This window comes from Rhinatrema bivittatum, chromosome 15 (genome assembly GCF_901001135.1).
Source record: "Rhinatrema bivittatum chromosome 15, aRhiBiv1.1, whole genome shotgun sequence".
Taxonomy (NCBI): domain Eukaryota; kingdom Metazoa; phylum Chordata; class Amphibia; order Gymnophiona; family Rhinatrematidae; genus Rhinatrema; species Rhinatrema bivittatum.
The window spans coordinates 21,481,963-21,502,609 of record NC_042629.1 but is presented as its reverse complement, the minus strand read 5'-3'; the positions used below and the strand labels follow the sequence as shown (position 1 = coordinate 21,502,609).

At 46.4% G+C, this 20,647-nt stretch overlaps 1 protein-coding gene across 13 annotated transcripts in view; it reads left to right on the top strand.

The window, feature by feature from the left end:
- ROBO2 (roundabout guidance receptor 2) overlaps positions 1 to 20,647 on the top strand; it is a 1,949,228-nt gene that overhangs the window by 1,245,355 nt on the left and 683,226 nt on the right. The window lies entirely within an intron of this gene.

Sequence of the window (20,647 nt, the reverse complement as noted above, 5' to 3'; positions counted from 1 at the left end):
CCACGCCCCCGGGCCGTCCCGGGCCGTAGCCACGCCCCCAGGCCCGCCCCCGGGCCCGCCCCCGGAACGCTCCCGACACACCCCCGAAAACGCCGCGCGGTTCGGGCACGCCCCCGACACGCCCCCGACACGCCCCCTCCGAAAACCCCGGGACTTACGCGAGTCCCGGGGCTCTGCGTGCGCCGGTAGGCCTATGTAAAATAGGCTTACCGGCGCGCAGGGCCCTGCTCGCCTAAATCCGCCCAGTTTTGGGAGGATTTAGGCGAGCAGGGCTCTTAAAATCCGCCCCTTAGAGAAGAGAAACCCAAATTATAGCTACACAATGCAAAGTTCCACATTAGGAGTCACCATTCAGGAAAAGGATCTAGATGTCATCGTTGATAATACATTGAAATCTTCTGCTCAGTATGCAGTAGAAGCAAATAGAATGCTAGGAATTATTAGGAACGGAATGGGGAATAAAACAGAATATATTAATGCCTCTGTATCACTCCATGGTTTGACCTCATCTTGAGCACTGTGTGAAGTTCTGGTCAGAAAAAGATATATAGCAGAATTAGAAAAGGTACCGAGAAGGGTGATCAAAATGATAAAGGGGATGGAACGATTCCCCTATAAGGAAAGGCTAAAGAGGTTAGGACTATTCAGCTTGGAGAAGAGACGGCTGAGGAGAGATAAGAGGTTTATAAAATGAGTGGATTGGAATGAGTAAATGTTAATTACTCTTTCAAAAAGTGCAAAGATTAGGGGACACACAATGAAATTACTAGGTAATACAGTTAAAACTAAGAGAAAATATTTTTTTTTTTACTTAATGCATAATTAAGCTCTTGAATTTGTTGCTAGAGGATGTGGTGAAAGCTAATAATGTAGCTGCATTTAAAAACAATTTAGGCAAGTTTCTGGAAGAAAAGTTCATAAACCATTATTAAGGTGGAGTTGCTGAAATCCACTGCTTATTCTTGGGATAAGGAGCTTGGAATCTATTTACTCCTTGGGATCCTGCCCGGTACTTGTGAACTGGCTTCGCCACTGTTGGAAAAAGGATACTGGGCTTAATAGTCTCTTGGTCTGAACCAGTATGGCAAATCTTATGTTCTTAACCTGCAGAGATCACATTTTCAGATTCACATGTGCCATTTTTAATGGGGAAAGTAAGCACAAAAGGCAGCACAAATGTCCTTGGAATAATTTCACTTTGGAAATTGATGCAAAGTTTGTGAGTGAAAAGCTGATTGTCTGGAGATGTGGAGCATCTGTGAATAGAAGCCAGAGTGGGCCTGCACTGAGACTTGGAAAATTATTATCCAAGAAAATATTTGAAGGTCTAAAGAAAGCAGAATTGCTTACCTGTAACACATTTGTTCTCCTAGGACAGCAGCAGGGGCAGTCCTGAAATGAGGCAGGGTGAGGCAGCTGCTTCAGGGGACAGAATTTTGAAGCGGCAAAAAGTGCCCCTTCAAAATCCTGCATAGCCCCTGCCTCACCCTGCCTCCCCCTTCATTGTGCCACCCTCCCGAGCCCCCCCAAGACTCACGAAAACCCCTTGTGGTCCAGCAGGGTGCTCGGGAGCAATCTGCTGCTCCTAGGCCATCAGCTGCCACTAACCAAAATGGCACTGGTGGCCTTTAGCCCCTAACATTTGACAGGGGCTACCGGTGCCATTGGCTGGTCATCCATTGCCCCTACCAGGTCAATGACACCGATAGCTCCTGTCACATGATAGGGGCAAAAGGCCACCAGCACCATTTTGGTTAGTGGCAGCTGACGGCCCAGGAGCGGCAGATTGTTCCTGGACCCCCCCCCGCTGAACCACCAGGGGTTTTCATGAGTCGGGAGGGTTATTTTATTTAAATTTTGGGGGGCAGCATGTGGTCCCCGCCTCAGGTGGCACATTGATTTGAGCCTCCCCTGACAACAGGCTGTTAGTCCTCACAAGTGGGTGTCATCATCAGATGGAACATGGCACAGAAAACTTTTGTCAAAGTTTCTAGAACTTTGACTGGCACACTGAGCATGCCCAGCATACCACTATCCACACGTCCATGCGGGGTCCCTTTTCAGTCTCATAATATAGAATTACGAAAAAATAAAATAAACAAGGAGAAATCCAACTCCACGGGGTGGCGTGTGGGTTTCCTAAAGACTAACATCCTGATGTCCTAGGAGAATACCTGTTACAGGTAAGCAACTCTGCTTACCTGTAACAGGTGAATGCCTAGCTACAGGCTGTTTCCAAAAAAAGGGGACCAGCAGTCACCTAACCACGTGCCACCTTAGTTTTTGGATCCTTGCCAGGTTCTTATAGCCTTGATTGGCCACTGTTGGAAACAGGATGCTGGGCTTGATGGACTTTTGCTCTGACCTAGTATGGCATCATCTTATGTTCTTAAAGGGCACAACAACCGAGGTGCTGTTGGTAACACAGGTAATCAGCCTGAATCCGAACAATGATCCTAAGGCAGGAAAAGTTAGGTTTTTCAGCTGAAAGAGATTTCAGAGGACAGACTGGCCATAATTGCTATCACGGCGGCCGTCTCTGTCCAGAGACTAGTGTGAGGCAAAGATGTGGAGGGAACTCCATGTCGAAGCCTTGCAGATCTTGTTCACGGGGAGTGCTTGCAAGTGGGCCACCGAAGTTGCCATGGCTTGGACAGAATGAGCCTTGACATGGCCCCCAAGCTGCAGTCCCACCTGAGTGTAGCAGAAGGAGATGCAATCCGCTAGCCAGTTGGACAGAATCTGCTTAGCAACTGCAACTCCCAATCTGTTCCTGTCAAAGGAGATAGAGTTGTATGGTCTGTCTATGCCTGCTCTCCACTGCAGGTAGAAGGCTAAGGCTCTCTTGCAATTCAAACTGTGCAGAGCCCATTCGCCCTGGTGCGAATGAGGCTTTGGAAAAGGTGGGAAGGACGATTGATTGGTTCAGATGGAAAGCTATCACCACCTTAAGCAGGAACTTAGGATGTGTATGGAGGACCACTCTATCGTGGAAGAACTTCATGTAAGGTGGATATGACAACAAGGCCTGAAGTTCACTGACCCTGCATGCTGATGTGACCGCCACCAAGAAGATGACCTTCCAGGTCAGTTACTTCAGGTCACAGAAGCACAAAGGCTCCAAGGGAGCCTTCATAAGCTAGGCAAGACCACATTGAGGTCCCAGAAAACTGCAGGGGTTCTGAGGGGAAGCTTCAGTTGAAGTAGACCCCACATAAAGCGCCCCTCGATAGGCTGCACCAAAATGGGCGAACCATCCACCCTGTGTTGGTAGGCCCTAATAGCACTAAGATGTACTCTGACAGAGTTGGTCTTTAGGCCAGCCTCCGAGAGGTGCAGCAGGTAATCCAACAGTTTAGATGTGGGGCAAGAGAATGGGTCCAAGCTGTGGCTCTCACAGCAAATAGAGAATCTCTTCCACTTTAGGCTGTAAGACTTCCTAGTGGAAGGCTTCATAGACTCCACCAGGACCTGAGACACACCCTCCCAGAGGTCCAGGGGCTATATAAGTTCATCCTCTCAACATCGAAGCCATTAGAGATAAGACTTGGAGGTTGGGATGCTTCAGTCTGCCTATATCCCAGACTGATTGGCTTTTGCAGGAAGAGATCCTGCAGGAGTGGGAACCAGATCAGCTTTGGCCAATAAGGCGTAATGAGAGTCATGGTTCCCTGGACCTGTTGGAGCTTCAGGAGAGTCTTCGACACTGGTGGAAGTGGAGGGTAGGCATATAGGAGGCTTGTGCCGCAATGGCGGGCAAAGGCATCTAATGCCAGGTTGCTGTTCCCATAGATAGGGAGCAAAACTGATTTACCTTCCTGTTGTAGGGTGAAGCGAAGAGATCCATGTCCAGGGTTCCCCAGAGATGGAAGATCCGATCCGCAACCTCCTGCTTCAGGGACCACTCGTGCGGGCAGAAAGGAACTATTTAGGTCATCCACTGGCACAGGATGCCCTGGGACAGAGCCCACGACCAGATCTGGACTGCTTCCTGTCAAAGGAGGAATGATATCATGCTTCCCTGCTTGTTGAGGTACCACATCATCATCCGATTTTCAGTCTGGATGAGGACCACCTTGTTGGCCAGGCAATCTTGAAATGCCCAAAACGCATATCAAATCAACCAGAGCTCCAGGAAGTTGATCTGACACTGTGCTTCCTGTGCTAGCCATTGACCCTGGGTATGGAGACCTCCAACATGGGCCTCCCAGCCAAGGTGGGAAGCATCTGTGGTAAATATAACCAGAGCAGGGGAAACCTGAAAAGGTATGCCTACCTCCAAGTTTGATAGGGTCTCCCACCACGACAAGGAGTTCCAAAGTAGCAGAGTGACCCTGATGCGCAACCGAAGGTCCTGGGTGGCCTGGTGCCACTGGGACCGCAGGGTCCAGTGCACCCTGTGTATGTGCAGACGAGCGAAGGGAGTAACATGGATGGTTGCAGTCGTGTCCCAACAGGCAGAACATGTGGTGCATGGAGGCCAGTCATCCAGGTAAGGAAAAACCTGCACTCACAGCTTCTGGCTCAGAGAAGCCTCCACTACCACCAGGCACTTTCTGAAGATGCAGGGTGCAGATGCCAGTCCCGAAGGGCAGCACCCGGTATTGAAAATGGCTCTCACCCACCACAAACCAGAGGTATTTCTGGTGAACGGGGGAAATTTCAATGTGAGCGTAGGCATCTTTTAGATCGAGGGAGCGCAAAGCCAGTCTCCCCTTTGCAGGAGGGGAATCAAAGCAAGGAAATATCTGGAGTAGAAGCCACTTCACCGCTGTCTGGGCAGATCGGGTTTGACTGCCCTGGCCATTGTGAGGGCCGAGAGCTCCTTCAACAATATTTTCTGATTTGCCGAGAACACCCAAGAGAGGCACAGTGGAGAGTCTGGAGAGACTTCTTGGAAATTCATCCTGTACCCCTGATGAACGATGGACTGGACCCACCAGTCCGAAGTTATGGCCAGCCAACAGTCTGCAAAGAACCGCTGCTGGCCTCCAACCGGATGGTCTGTCGTTGAGGGTACGGATGGCTGGCTTAGGCTCCTTCGCAGCCAGTCAAAATCCCTTGGCTGGACTCTGCTGAGGTGCTGGCTGAGGGGTATGCAGTTGTCTAGGGCAAGCCCTAGGCCCAGCCCACTGAGATCATGCCCTACCCACAGAGGGTAGTACTTCCTTGGGCGGTAAAAATGTTGTCTGGGCCCCTGATATGAGGATTTCTTGCCAGAGGACTGTTGTCTGAGCTACTGGCTGAAAGATGATGATGGGTCTCATGATGAGTTTTCAGCTGTGCCACTGCCTCCTTAATTTTATCTCCAAACAAATTCTCCCCAGTATAGAGCAAGTCCGCTATATGGTCTTGCACCTCCGGGCGGAGTTCAGAGGCGTGCAGCCAAGCCATGCAGTGAGCACAGATGCCCGCTGTGGCTATTCTTGCTGCCATTCAAAGACATCATATGCAGACCACATTTCATGTTTGTCGCGCTCCAAACCTTGCTGAACAACCTTCATGAAGTCCTCCTGGAGCTGTTGAGGGAGATGGTGTACCAGGTCCTGGACCTGCTTCCAGAGGTTCCTGGAATACTGGCTCATATATAATTGGTAATAGGCAATGCGAGCCACCAACATGGAGCCTTGGAAGACTTATCTCCCCAGGACAACCAGGGGAGCCAAAGCATGGGTGAACATAAGAAGTTGCCATACTAGGTCAGACCAAGGGTCCATCAAGCCCAGCATCCTTTTTCCAACAGTGGCCAATCCAGGTTACATATACCTGGCAAGTACTTGAAACATTTAAGTAGATCCCATACTAATGCCAGTAATAGTAATGGCTATTCCCTAAGTCAACTTAATACATAGAATAATACATAGAAACATAGAATGATGGCAGAAAAAGACCAAATGACCTGCCCAGCAAGCTCAAACACATTTTCCCATACCTATCTGTTTCACCGACCACCAAGTTCAGGGCCCTTGTTGGTAACTGTTTGATTCGAATTTCCTGCCACCCCCTGCTGTTGATGCAGAGAGTAATGTTGGAGTTGCATCAAAGGTGAATCATAAGGCTTAATGGTTAAGGGTAGTAGCGACCACATCAAGCAAGTTAACCCGGTGCTTGTTTACCCAGACTGCACAGATCAATGCCTTGTTGGATGTTGTCTGAACATAAATCCTCTTTTCCACTTTTCCCCCTGCCATTGAAGCAGAGAGCAACGCTGTTAATGCATTCAGAGTGAAGTATCAGGCTTAATTGGTTTAGGGTAGTAACCAACACAATAAGCAAGCTACCCCCTTGCTTATTTGTTTACCCAGACTGTGTAATTCAGTCCTAGTTGGTTGTTGTCTGAATGCAAATCCTCTTTTCCACATTGCTCTCAGCTTCAATGGCAAGGGGAAATGTTGGAGTTGCATTAACCGTGTGAAGGCTTAGGAGTAGATTTTATAAATCTATGCGCACGCGTAATTTTGTTCGCGCACCAGGCATGAACAAAAGCACGCCGGATTTTATCCGGGGTCGGCGCGTGCAAGGGGGTGCACATTTGTGCAACTTGCGCGCGCCGAGCCCTGTGCGCGCTGCCCATTCCCTCCGAGGCCGCTCCGAAATCGGAGCGGCCTCGGAGGGAACTTTCCTTCTACCCCCCCACACCTTCCCCTCCCTTCCCCTACCTAACTCACCCCCCCGGCCCTATCTAAACCTTACCCCTACCTTTGTTGCTAAAGTTACGCCTGCCAGAGGCAGGCGTAACTCTGCGCACGCCAGCAGGCTGCTGGCGCGCCATCACCCGACCTGGGGGCTGGTCTGGAGGCCTCGACCATGCCCCTGGGCCGGCGCTGCGCCCTGACACGCCCCCCAGAACGCCCCGAAATTCGCGCCACCCACTCGACATTCTCCCCTTGTGAAGCCCCGGGACTTACGCGCGCAGGGGGGTTTTAAAAGGGTTACGCGCGTACCTACCCTTTTAAAATCCGGCCCTTATTGAATAAGGGTAGTAGTCACCAGGTAGTAGCCACCATTCCAGCAAGCCATCCCCATGGCTCTTGTCTTCATTCCCATTCTGTAGCCTTTATGGATCCACAGTGTTTATCCCATGCCCCTTTGAAATCCTTCACAGTTTTAGTCTTCACCACTTCCTCTGGAAGGGCATTCCAGGCATCCACCACCCTCTCTGTGAAGAAATACTTCCTGACATTGGTTCTAAGTCTTCCTCCCTGGAGTTTCAAATTGTGACCCCTAGTTCTACTGATTTTTTTTTCCAACGGAAAAGGTTTGTTGTTGAACATGTATCATTAAAAACATTTCAAGTATCTGAAAGTCTGTATCATATCACCCTTGCTCCTCCTCTCCTCCAGGGTACACATATTTAGGTTCTTCAATCTCTCCTCATAAGTCATTTTATGTAGACCATCCACCTTTTTGGTTGCCCTTCTCTGGACCACCTCCATCCTGTCTCTGTCCCTTTGGAGATATGGTCTCCAGAACTGAATACAGTACTCCAGGTGAGCCTCACCAAGGCCCTGTACAAGGGGATTATCACTTCCTTCCTCTTACTAGATATTCCTCTCTCTATGCAGCCCAGCATTCTTCTGGCTTTAGTTATCGCCTTGTCACAGTATTTTGCCAACTTCAGATCGTTAGACAATAACCCCAAGGTCTCTCTTCCGCTCCGTGCACATCAGCCCTTCACCCCTATCAAATACAGTTCTTTTGGATTTCCACACCCCGTATGTATGACTCTGCACTTCTTGGCATTGAATGTCAGTGCGAGACCTCTTCACCTTTTGAAGGTGGACTCCACCACCATGGACTGGTGTGGAAGCTGGTGCCACTCAAAACCCTTGGTTGGCTGTACTAGGTACACCGCATTGGTTTTCAGATATATGGGAAGGACGAGATGGGGTGCTCCCAGAGCCGGGCAAACAATTCCTTAAATATGTCATGGACCACTTCCTTGCATGCAACCACTTCTTTGGGTGCATCCATGAACTGGAGGACCTCCAGCATTTTGTGCCTGGACTCTTCTTCAGTCAGGAGCTGGAAGGGAACCGATTCCGCCATGGCCTGGACAAAGCCTGCGAATGTCAGTTCCTCTGGAGGGAATCAACATCTCCACTGGAGGAGATGGCTCAGAGGGCAGGTCCTTGGAATCATCCAAGGAGGATACAGAAGCCTCATCCCCCCATGGGTCATAAGGGTATCATTGCTCAGATTGCCAAGAGAGACCAGTGGGGGAACCCTAACTTCAATCTTAGGTGGGGGCACAGAGAGCCCCGAGGGCACCGGAGGCATTGAGGGCATCGATGGACCTGGCAGCTCAGGCAACACCGGCTGCAGGCATTGGCCATGGAAGAGGAAACACCGGCACTGACGGCTCTCCCTCCTCTGAGGAATCAGCGATGGGAATGGTCTTCGATCATTGAGACTGCATCGGTGTCTCCCGTGGCAGTGAGGGCCCTCAGTGCACCGGCAAAGGTTACGTTGGCAGCACACTGAGGAGCAAGTCCAACCACTCTAGCAACAGTGCCAGCATCAACAGTGCAAGCTCCAGCAGCGGTGGTGGCCCCAAGGGGGCAGTGGCTCGATACCTTTTAGGACTTGGCCAACCGCCAACCACACTGCGCTCCAACTCCTCCTCAAATGATGCCAATGACTGGTGCCCATCTTTGAAAATGGTGTGGGCCATTCATTGCTCCTTCCATGTGACAGGGGCCAACCAATGGCACCGATAGCCCCTATCACATGGTAAGGGCAAAGCACCACTGGTGCCATTTTGATTAGTGGCAGCCAACGGCCCAAGAGGGAGAGATCACTCCCAGGACTCCGCTAGACCACCAGGGCTTTTAATAAGTCTTGGGGGGATCAGGATGGTGGGGTTGTAATTAAGTACATTTGAAGGGTTGTGGTGGGTTGGGGTTTTTTTTGTTCGAAAAATCTGCTGAAAAAAAAACCCGTAGGAAAACAAATTTTCCCACAAAGCGCCTGACCCGAAGCCTGATCCAAAAGCACATCTCTACCATCTGATGATGTCACCCACTTGCGAGGACTACCATCCTGTCCTGGGGGAAAGAAAAAGACCGATTTTTCTACCCATAAATACCCAAGATATGCCAAGCTGAGTCAGACCAGTGGTCTATTGAGCCCTGCATCCTGTCTCCGACAGTGGCCGGTCTTGGTCATCTGGTAGTCATTGGCAAATACCGATATGAAAGTCTATTTGTTGTTGCTGTCCAGAAGAATTAAAAGGTGGAGAAACCAAAGTCTATGTGGTTAATTATGAACCTATCTTCCAGAAACATGTTCAAACTTTTTTTTATGTTCAGGTCGGCAACTAACCTTAACCACATATTCTGGCAACAAGTTCCATAGCTTAATTATGTCCTGACTGAAAAGAAATTGCTTTAAATCTTCTGTTAGTTTCAGGGCATATTCCCTGCTGTTAGTATTATTTCATAATGTAAAGCATTGTTCCCTATTCGTATCCCCTTTCAGTAGTCTCTTCTCCAAGCTAAGGAGCCCAAACTTGTTTAGCATTTCCTCATAAAGAAGCTGATCATTCCCCCGTAATCATTTTTGTCGCCCTTCTCTGTTCTTTTTCTAGTTTTGCTTTATTTATTTATTAAATTTTAAAGTGCGGTGACCAGAATTGCAGATAGTACTGAGGCTATTTCTAGCTCTTTATATGTAGGTTAGATGGTCTTAATACATCTTTTATCCTATCTTTTGAATTAGCTAGGGAGCAGCAGGTTAGCCCATCATAATTAAATGAAATTATAAGAAAACCAGCAAAGAATTTACGTAACTACAAAGCCTCCTGCAAGGTAAATGAGCAGACATCCATAATATATCGGGCTTGTGTGTCCGTCACATGTCCCGTGGCACACGCTCCGTTCGCGGCGAGGATGAAGGCCCAGCGCGCCGTTTGCAGTGAAAAGGGAAGGCCCCCGTGTGCCGCAATCAGCACGCTTGGGCCTTCATCTTCGCGGCATGCCGGGGCCTCCGCTGCTATTTTCTGCTCAAGGCGAAAATGGAAGGCCCCCATGTGCCGCGAATGGCGCGCCAGACCTTCATCTTCGCTGCGAATGGCGCGCCAGGCCTTCATCTTCGCCGCGAATGGTGTGGGTCCTGCGAGATGCCGGTGAGAGAGAATGTGTGTCGGGGAGGGTGAGAGAGAGCAGGAGAGTGTGAGAGAGAGCATGGGGGGGGGGGATGCCGGTGAGAGAGAATGTGTGTGTGAGAGAGGGGGTTGACAGAGAGCATAGTTGGTGAGAGGGGGGTGGGGAAGGTGTGAGAGAGAGCACGGGAGGTAAGAGAGGGTGGGTGGGGGGATGCTTGAGTGTGGGTTTCAGAGAGAGGGAGCCTATATGAGGGGAGGGGGATGCCGGTGAGAGAAAATATGTGTGTGAGAGAGGAGAGGGGGTGTGGAGGAGTGCGAGAGACAGCTTGGTTGGTAAGAGGGGGAATGCGCGGGATGCTTGAGTGTGGGTTTCAGAGAGGGAGCCTATATGAGGGCATATGTGTGTGTGTGCCAGAGAGTGAGGGAGCCTGTATGAGGGTGTGTGTATGTGGAAGGGACACTCTTACAGTGAATTTCTAGGGAAATTCGGCTCAAAACAAGAGTAGATGTGCCAATAAAAAGGCTCGCCACCCGGGCGTAGAACAGGTAGAGTTGCTAGTCTTTGTATATCAGCTCACCTTCCCAGACCTGGCTATTTCTAAAGACTGCACACTTACCAAATAAGTGCATAGTTTACTTTTATGGTAAATAGCCACCTGTCCTCATTTAAAGCTGACACAGCTGCTGAAATCAGGTGACTCTTAGAAGCCAGATGTTGTAAGGATTTTTCCCCATTTTGTGCTTATGCATCATGCTTAGTACATCTGACTCTTGGTCTGAGTTTAGGTGTCCTGAGGGTCATGGCTTAATTCGGATTCTTGGTTCACCTCAAAGAATAGTCAGACCTTTTTTTTTTTTTTTTAAGAAGCTAGAGAAAACTATACTTCTTTTCCTCATGTGCTTAAAGCCTGCATTTTGCAGCATTCAGTGCTTGGCACAGGGAAAGAATTATCCAGGGCCTGGTATTGAACCTTCACAGCTGACTACAGAAAGATCTCAATAATTAGCTCCCAAGAAGCCATCCCGGCAAAAACGTGCAATAGAATGGGATTTTGAAATGCAGTGAAAATAAATGTAATTAATTAAAGTGAAGGGTAAAGTTCATTTATGATCCTTAGGAGAAGACAAGGTGAAGACTGTCAACCTGAGTAGAAGCGTAGTTATAATCAGTTCCTCAGATATGAATTGGTGATGATTTGTGCTGTCTTATCATATCAACATAATGTGTTGATCAGCCGACTCTAAAGTACACACCACTAATCCTATAGCAAGATTTTACAAATGACTTTTTCCTGTTGATCGTACCCTCAACCCTAATCAAGCTGTCTGCATTAGATTACAAACAAGTCAGTGCGTAGTGACCTCCATCCATCTGAAAAATTAGTGCCATTAAAATATTTATAAAAGCTACTCGTTTAGTATAGTGAGGAATTATTCATTTATATAGTAAAGGAGGCTGAGATCTTGGCAATGCTTATTGGATCTAGGTCAGGAGATGTGAAGTGAACACCTGGTACAATGTGGCAATTCTTTCAGGAACTGACATCAGGGACATTATTTTTTTAAGACTTCCATTGCAGCGCTGTTTGCTTAGCCCACTTTGGCTCTTGCTGTGAATTTAAACCTCCCCAGCAACCTGAAAGAACTAAGCACCCATTTACCTTGGCGACAGGCAGATAAAATGACTACGCTGGAGCTAGTCGAGTTCATGTTAAAGGGTGACCCGGCCCAAATTGCTTTGCAATGAGAGAAATTTTCTGTCCAAAAAGTACTAAATAAATAAATAAAAGGGGGTAGGGTTTTCTGTTAAGTCTCTAGTTTGAAATGTATTTTGATTTACCAATGGTTTTCACATTCCTATGAAAATACCTCTTCCCTGTTCACCTACTGTTTTGCACGTTCTTCCACTGAAGATGCTCTAGAATCAATCCTTGTAACTTGATGTTTTCACACTTGGAGGGACTTATCTTATCCCTTTCATTTTCCTTAAATCTGTTAATGTGCTGCTGCAGTAATGAACTTAACCTGATTACTGTCAATCTTCAGAGTAAATTGAAGATTCATTAACATTCCTGATGCAGTTTCATAATTTGCACAGGTAATCTGGATTTAGTCAATGCTACAGATTTTTTTTTTAATAGGGGAGGCGGGATTATGTGAGTGCCTGAGAGAATGCTGTAAATGTTTTCTGGAATGTGCTGTAAAGGTGAATTTACTCTTGCTAAAGCTGGATAATTTGTAATGTGATTCTTAGTAGCCTGGTGCCAGTTTGTGCCCTCATTTTATTTTTCATTATTTTTAATAGTTTTATATTCTGCAAAATCCACTTTTATATTCTTATGTGGTAATTTCTGGTTTAGTAGATATGCGCATGCGTTGTCTATGGTCTGAGAAAGATGGGGCATTAGCACAAATTTGGAGAGAATAGAATAGATTGGAGGAAATAGATATAATTCATAGTAGACTTAATAAGACATTATGGGGACAATATTCAGCCTTGAGTGGCTCAGCTGGATGTATTCAGCAGAGTGGTCACTAAATGGCTTTTGAATATCAACCTCTATGTTTTTGCCTTAGTTTTCTAAGCAAAGCGCCTATTGAAACGACTAAGAAATAAAACTGATGTTGAGGACCTAGTGCAAATCTTAAAATAATATTGTCCAACTGGAGATATACAAGTAGCACTTAAGATCCTTACAATATATTTTAGTAATTATTAGAATATTATAATGCCTCTGTATCACTCCATGGTATGTCCTCATCTTGAATATTGTGTGCATTTCTGGTCACCACATCTCAAAGATATAGCAGAATAAGAAAAGGTACAGAGAAGAGCAAGCAAAATGATAAAGGGGATGTTCAGCTTGGAGAAGTGACAGCTGAGGAGGGATATGATGGAGGTCTATAAAATCATGAAAGGTCTAGAACAGGTAAATGCAAATTGGTTATTTACTCTTTCGGATAATAGAAGGACTAAGGGGAACTGCATGAAGTTAGCAAGTAGCACATTTAAAACAAATCTGAGAAAAGTCTTTTTCACTTAACGCACAATTAAGCTCTGGAATTTGTTGCCAGAGTATGTGCTTAGGGCAGTTAGTGTAGCTGGTTTAAAAAAGGTTTAGATAATTTCTATTGCTATTAATCAAGTTGTCTTAGAGAATAGCCACTGCTATTACTGGCATCAGTAGCATGGGATCTACTTAGTGTTTGGGTTCTTGCCATGTACTTGTAGCCTGGATTGGCCACAGTTGGAAACAGAATGCTGGGCTTGATGGACCCTTGTTCTGACCCAGTATGGCAACTTCTTATGTTCTTAGGTTAGGCCCTTCATCTTGGAAATGGCTAAGGTGGGGATATGATAGCGGTCTATAAAATGATGAGTGGAATGAAATGGGTAAATGAGAATTATTTACTCTTTCAAAAGGTACAAAGATTAGGGGACATGCAGTAGTACATTTAAAACAAAATTGGAGGGTATGGTAAAAGATGTTACTGTATCTGGGTTTAAAAAAGATTTGTATTAAGTTCTTCAAGGAAATGTTCATTAGGTGGACTTGATCCACTGCTTATCCCTGGGATAAGCAGCATTGAATGGTTCGGAGAGAGGTATCGTCAAAGAATACTAATGATGCATTAGAATTAGGGCATCCCGACAGTGAGGTTCCAATAATTAGAAAAATAGTCCAAGTGTCTGTAACTAAAAACTCACCTGAGCTAAAAAATTCTAACATCCCTATCAATTAAAAAGCAGAATGAAAATACAAACAAAAAACAAACTTTGAAATGTTTGTATGCTAATGCCAGAAGTCTAAGAAGTAAGATGGGAGAATTAGAATGTATAGTAGTGAATGATGACATAGACTTAATTGGCATCTCAGAGACATGGTGGAAAGAGGATAACCAATGGGACAGTGCTATACCGGGGTACAAATTATATCGCAATGACAGAGAGGAGCACCCGGGAGGAGGTGTGGCGCTTTATGTCCAGGATGACATAGAATCCAACAGGATAAACATCCTGCATGACACTAAATACAAAATTGAATCTTTATGGGTAGAAATCCCTTGTGTGTCGGGGAAGACTATAGTGATAGGGGTATACTACTGTCCACCTGGTCAAGATGGTGAGACTGACAGTGAAATGCTAAGAGAAATTAGCGAAGTTAACCAAATTGGTAGTCCAGTAATAATGGGAGACTTCAATTACCCCAATATTGATGGGTAAATGTATCATCGGGACACGCTAGAGAGATAACGTTCCTGGATGGAATAAATGATAGCTTTATGGAGCAATTGGTTCAGGAACCAACGAGAGAGGGAACAATTTTAGATCTAATTCTCAGTGGAGCACAGGACTTGGTGAGAGAGGTAACGGTGGTGGGGCCGCTTGGCATTAGTGATCATAATATGACCAAATTTGATTTAATGACTGGAAGAGGAACAGTGTGCAAATCCAAGGCTCTCGTGCTAAACTTTCAAAAGGGAAACTTTGATAAAATGAGAAAAATTTTCAGAAAAAAACTGAAAGGAGCAACTACAAAAGTAAAAAATATCCAAGAGGTGTGGTCATTGTTAAAAAAAAAACAAACCATTCTAGAAGCACAGTCCAGATGTATTCCACACATTAAGAAAGGTGGAAAGAAGGCAAAACGATTACCGGCATGGTTAAAAGGGGAGGTGAAAGAAGCTATTTTAGCTAAAAGATCTTCATTCAAAAATTGGAAGAAGGATCCAACAGAAGAAAATAGGATAAAGCATAAAAGTTGGCAAGTTAAATGTAAGACATTGATAAGACAGGCTAAGAGAGAATTTGAAAAGAAGTTGGCTGTAGAGGCAAAAACTTACAGTAAAAACTTTTAAAAATATATCTGAAGCAGAAAGCCTGTGAGGGAGTCAGTTGGACCGTTAGATGATCGAGGGGTTAAAGGGGCACTTAGAGAAGATAAGGCCATTGCGGAAAGATTAAATGATTTCTTTGCTTCTGTGTTTACTGAAGAGGATGTTGGGGAGGTACCCGTAATGGAGAAGGTTTTCATGGGTAATGATTCAGATGGACTGAATCAAATCACGGTGAACCTAGACGATGTGGTAGGCCTGATTGACAAACTGAAGAGTAGTAAATCACCTGGACCGGAGGGTATACACCCCAGAGTTCTGAAGGAACTAAAAAAAGAAATTTCAGACCTATTAGTAAAAATTTGTAAACTATCATTAAAATCATCCATTGTACCTGAAGACTGGAGGATAGCAAATGTAACCCCAATATTTAAAAAGGGCCCCAGGGGTGATTCGGGAAACTACAGACCAGTTAGCCTGACTTTAGTGCCAGGAAAAATAGTGGAAAGTGTTCTAAACATCAGAATCACAGAACATATAGAAAGACATGGTTTAATGGAACAAAGTCAGCATGGCTTTACCCAGGGCAAGTCTTGCCTCACAAATCTGCTTCACTTTTTTGAAGGAGTTAATAAACATGTGGATAAAGGTGAATTGGATTTTCAGAAGGGGTTTGACAAAGTTCCTCATGAGAGGCTTCTAGGAAAAGTAAAAAGTCATGGGATAGGTGGCGATGTCCTTTCGTGGATTGCAAACTGGCTAAAAGACAGGAAACAGAGAGTAGGATTAAATGGGCAATTTTCTCAGAGGAAGGGAGTGGACAGTGGAGTGCCTCAGGGATCTGTATTGGGACCCTTACTTTTCAATATATTTATAAATGATCTGGAAAGAAATACGACAAGTGAGGTAATCAAATTTGCAGATGACACAAAATTGTTCAGAGTAGTTAAATCACAAGCAGATTGTGATAAATTGCAGGAAGACCTTGTGAGACTGGAAAATTGGGCATCCAACTGGCAGATGAAATTTAATGTGGATAAGTGCAAGGTGATGCATATAGGGAAAAATAACCCATGTTATAATTACACAATGTTGGGTTCCATATTAGGTGCTACAACCCAAGAAAGAGATCTAGGTGTCATAGTGGATAACACATTGAAATTGTCGGTTCAGTGTGCTGCAGCAGTCAAAAAAGCAAACAGAATGTTGGGAATTATTAGAAAGGGAATGGTGAATAAAACAGAAAATGTCATAATGCCTCTGTATCGCTCCATGGTGAGACCGCACCTTGAATACTGTGTACAATTCTGGTCGCCACATCTCAAAAAAGATATAATTGCGATGGAGAAGGTACAGAGAAAGGCTACCAAAATGATAAGGGGAATGGAACAGCTCCCCTATAAGGAAAGACTAAAGAGGTTAGGACTTTTCAGCTTGGAGAAGAGATGGCTGAGGGGGGATATGATAGAGGTGTTTAAAATCATGAGAGGTCTAGAACGAGTAGATGTGAATCGGTTATTTACTCTTTCGGATAGTAGAAAGACTAGGGGGCACTCCATGAAGTTAGCATGGGGCACATTTAAAACTAATCGGAGAAAGTTCTTTTTTACTCAACACACAATTAAGCTCTGGAATTTGTTGCCAGAGGATGTGGTTAGTGCAATTAGTATAGCTGTGTTTAAAAAAAGGATTGGATAAGTTCTTGGAGGAGAAGTCCATTACCTGCTATTATGTTCACTTAGAGAATAGCCACTGCCATTAGCAATGGTAACATGGAATAGACTTAGTTTTTGGGTACTTGCCAGGTTTTTATAGCCTGGATTGGCCACTGTTGGAAACAGGATGCTGGGCTTGATGGACCCTTGGTCTGACCCAGTATGGCATTTTCTTATGTTCTTATGACCTTCTGGCATCTTGCCAGGTACTTATTACCTGGATTGGCCATTGTTGGAAACAGGATTCCGGACTTGATGGACGTTTGATCTGAGCCAGTATGTCAAATCTTATGGCATAGCTTCACATATCCATTACTTTTATATATGGACTAGCGGTACCCAGCCATGCGTTGCAGTGGCAGAGTCACGTTCTTTACCCTCCCTCCCCCTTCCCCTTGCTCATTTACCTCAGTCACTCATCCTCCTCCCCCTTGGTCACTCACCCCCCTTCCCTTCCCTGTCCCCACTCCAACTCTCTCCCCTCATTCTCCCTCCCCTGACACTCACCTCCCCCCTCATTCTCCCTCCCTTCACTGTCACCTCCCCCCACCTACTGCCTACCCTTCAGATCAGAAAACCTTTGTCTTTCTATTTCTGTGGGAACCCCCCCACCCCCCAAAATAACCCCAATTCCAACCCTTTAAATAAAAAAAGAAATACCCCACCCTCCTGCCCCCTCCCAAGACCTGGGAAATTAAAATTGTTGGTGCTACATGTGGTCTGTCCCTGGGCGTCTGTGCGCATTATGTAGCCAAATAGGGGAGTGCCTAACCAAATTTGCACTTTCAAATTTGTTTTGTGGTCTGGGGAGGGCTATTTTGGTGCGTTCCCGAGATCGTGCAAGTTTAGTGTATGTATTTGTGTTTGAACCTTCCCCTTCCCCCAAAAAACAACCCTATGAGAAAAGTTCTCTTAAACTAACCACCCCACACTCTCCTGCCCCCCCTCCCCCAGCCATGCGAAAAACAGTAGCCCACCCCCCTGCCACCCCCAGAGTTGCTGAATGAATGAAACCTGCCCCCCCCCTCGTGACCCCTCCCCAAGATGTTCGCTATAAATTCATTACCACCCCCCACCCTCCAGACCCCCCGAGACTTGATAAAAATGTCAGTCGGTGGAGCGGGTGTTCAGGATCGGTCCGGGAGCGATGTATTGGCGTTGGTCCGTCAGCTGCGAGCACTGAAATGGGTTCCGACGGCCCTTTGCCCTTACTATGTCAGTGGGGTGGAGCAATGGCAGCGGTAGGTCCTCTGACATAGTAAGGGCAAAGGTCCACCGGCTGCCAGTCCTGAAAATGGCGCCGAGGGCCCTCGCCCTTACTATGTCACATGGGCTACTGCCGCCATTGGTGTCCCCGAGTGGCATAGTAAGGGAAAGGGCCGTCGGCGCCATGTTGATTGCTGACAGCCGACGGCCGTAGTGCAGGAGATGTGTCCCGGAACGGTCCTGGCCCCCCGCTGGAGCCTCCTGGACTTCTGTCAGGTTTTGTGTGTGTTGTGAGGGCCTGGGAAGTAAATACATTTGGCATGTGTGTGGGGGGTGTGAGGAAGGGTGGTTTTGTGTGTGTTGGGAGGCTGTGGGAAGTAAATCAATTTGGCATGTGTTTGGTGGGTGTATTTTATCTGTAAAGGAAATAGTTATCTTCCGGCGAAAAACGTGTGCGAATGTGCTAAAATGGAAGTGAAACGTGGACCTGGACTGGCGAAATGATTAGTGTAGTGTGTGTTCGTGTAAGGTGTAACAGATGGCGCTTATGTCCAGCAGATGTCGCTGTTTTCTCAAAAAAAATTTTAAACCTATTTTACCTGTCACAGGTGTGACATATCTGTAATGTAAGTACAGAAGAACCTTTCTGTATGCGAAATGAAGGTTGTGTCCAAATTTGAAAGCAATCGGTTCAATGGTTTCTGAGATTAGCGATTTTATCCAAACTATTTAACATTTTTATTTATATAGACTAAATAAGCACTAAAAGCTTTATTTCAATGTATGGCCTTAATTCCATGCTCTCGAGAAAATTCTCTTCTCTGCTGAGCAAGGCCATGCTAATTATAATGAATGCTGCTGCTCCTTCAGTTCTGTACAATATTTATAAACACAAAATAAACACACACATTATGCAATACCCTCTATCAATTTTCACAGTATTTTCTCATTTTTCAGTTCCTCCTCTACAATTCACTCCAGACTTGGGATCAACCTTGTTCAGCACTGTGTCACAAATGTCCTTATATGGAATGGAATCAGCTTGGTTCATATATTATATATGGTGTTGTGGTAATGTGGGTGATAGCGACTTGCAGGGGTGGATTGCAGGAAAATATCAGCCTGAGGAATTTTTTCAAAACTGGCCCATGGAGTATCTGATGCCCTCATGTACTTTTCCTGCAACACGTGTCAACAGCTCCCAAAAGCACACCAAGTCAACCCTGGAACCTGGTAGAGTTGAGCCAAAATATCTCCAAAATAAACTTCATTTTTCCTAAATAACTGAGGACATTCTAGACCAGGGGTGAAGAGAGCTGCAGCCCCTATTCCATCCATGCAAATTGGTTGGGCCCCCTACACATCTTCTTATCTTTCTTATAGAGATATATCCTGGATTCTTGGTCTGGTTCTTGAACCATTTACAAGTAATGACACTGCCAGCCACTGTCAGACACACGCTCTATCACAAACAGATTTTTAAATTGCAGAAACTGTATTGGCACATACACAAAGACATATTCTTTCTCAGAATGGGATCTGCTGCAGCCTTGCAGGCCTCTCTCCTGGCCCCGCATGACTGTCTTCCAGCTGTGGCAGGATGGGCTCTACCACGGCCTCGCAGGCAGGGCCAGTGCAAGGGTATTAGGTACCTTATAGCCTGCGGCCCCACCACCCGCTTCCTGAACTTCCCATATACAATTAAAAATTTTGCATTTATAATAAATATTTTACATGGACAAGGACATTGAGATAAAAATATTACTTTACAACATGCATATTACATTTACATGCATTACTAGCGCAAAGCAGAAAGCCCTGCTAAAACAAGACACTTGGAATCCATATGGACTTAGGTCTGTTGAAACACATATTGGGTGTGGTCTTGACCATCAGAAAGCTATGAGTGTTACGTAGGACGGCCTCTAAAGGCCTTGCATTCTGTCAAGAGCGGCCTCGAAAGGCCTTGCATTCTGTCAAACTCTGGTGGTTTAGTGTGCCCTTGGGCCTCAGCCCGGGCCCAGACCTTCCGGGCTGAGCCGAGGGTTGATGGTGGCTCCGCATGGCTGATGGGCTGACCCTCTGCCAGGCCTGCAAGCTCCCAAGGCCAACACCATGATGTTGGTAGGGGAATGGTCCTCCGACTGTTCCGAGCCCTTTCGGACCTGCCGCTTGATCGGCACTGGAGCAGCAGGCCTGGCTTGAGGTTGAGGGTAGTCGGAGGCCTTGACACATCAGCGACGGCATCGCTGACAAAACACTTAGTTGATGCGACGGCATCCTTGACAAAGAAGCTGGGTTGATGCGACGGCATCCATGACGGAGACACTTGGCTGATGCAACGGCATCCATGACGGAGACACTTGGCTGATGCGATGGCATCACTGACAAAACACTTAGTTGATGCGACGGCATCCTTGACGAAGACACTGGGTTGATGCGACGGCATCCATGACGGAGACACTTGGCTGATGCGATGGCATCACTGACAAAACACTTAGTTGATGCGACGGCATCCTTGATGAAGACACTGGGTTGATGCGACGGCATCCATGACGGAGACACTTGGCTGATGCGACGGCATCACGGGCAAGACGAGGAACCTGACATACAAATAGGCAAACACAAGGCATGGACATTGGCACTGTCTCTCAGGGCGCCCTACTCAGGCCACCCGCGGGACTGAGTCGCGGACCACCCTGTCCCACTGCGCGCCCTACACAGCCCCTGCAGGCTGGTCACGGACCACGAGGAGAACGGGACAGCACAGGAAAGGTCCAAACAA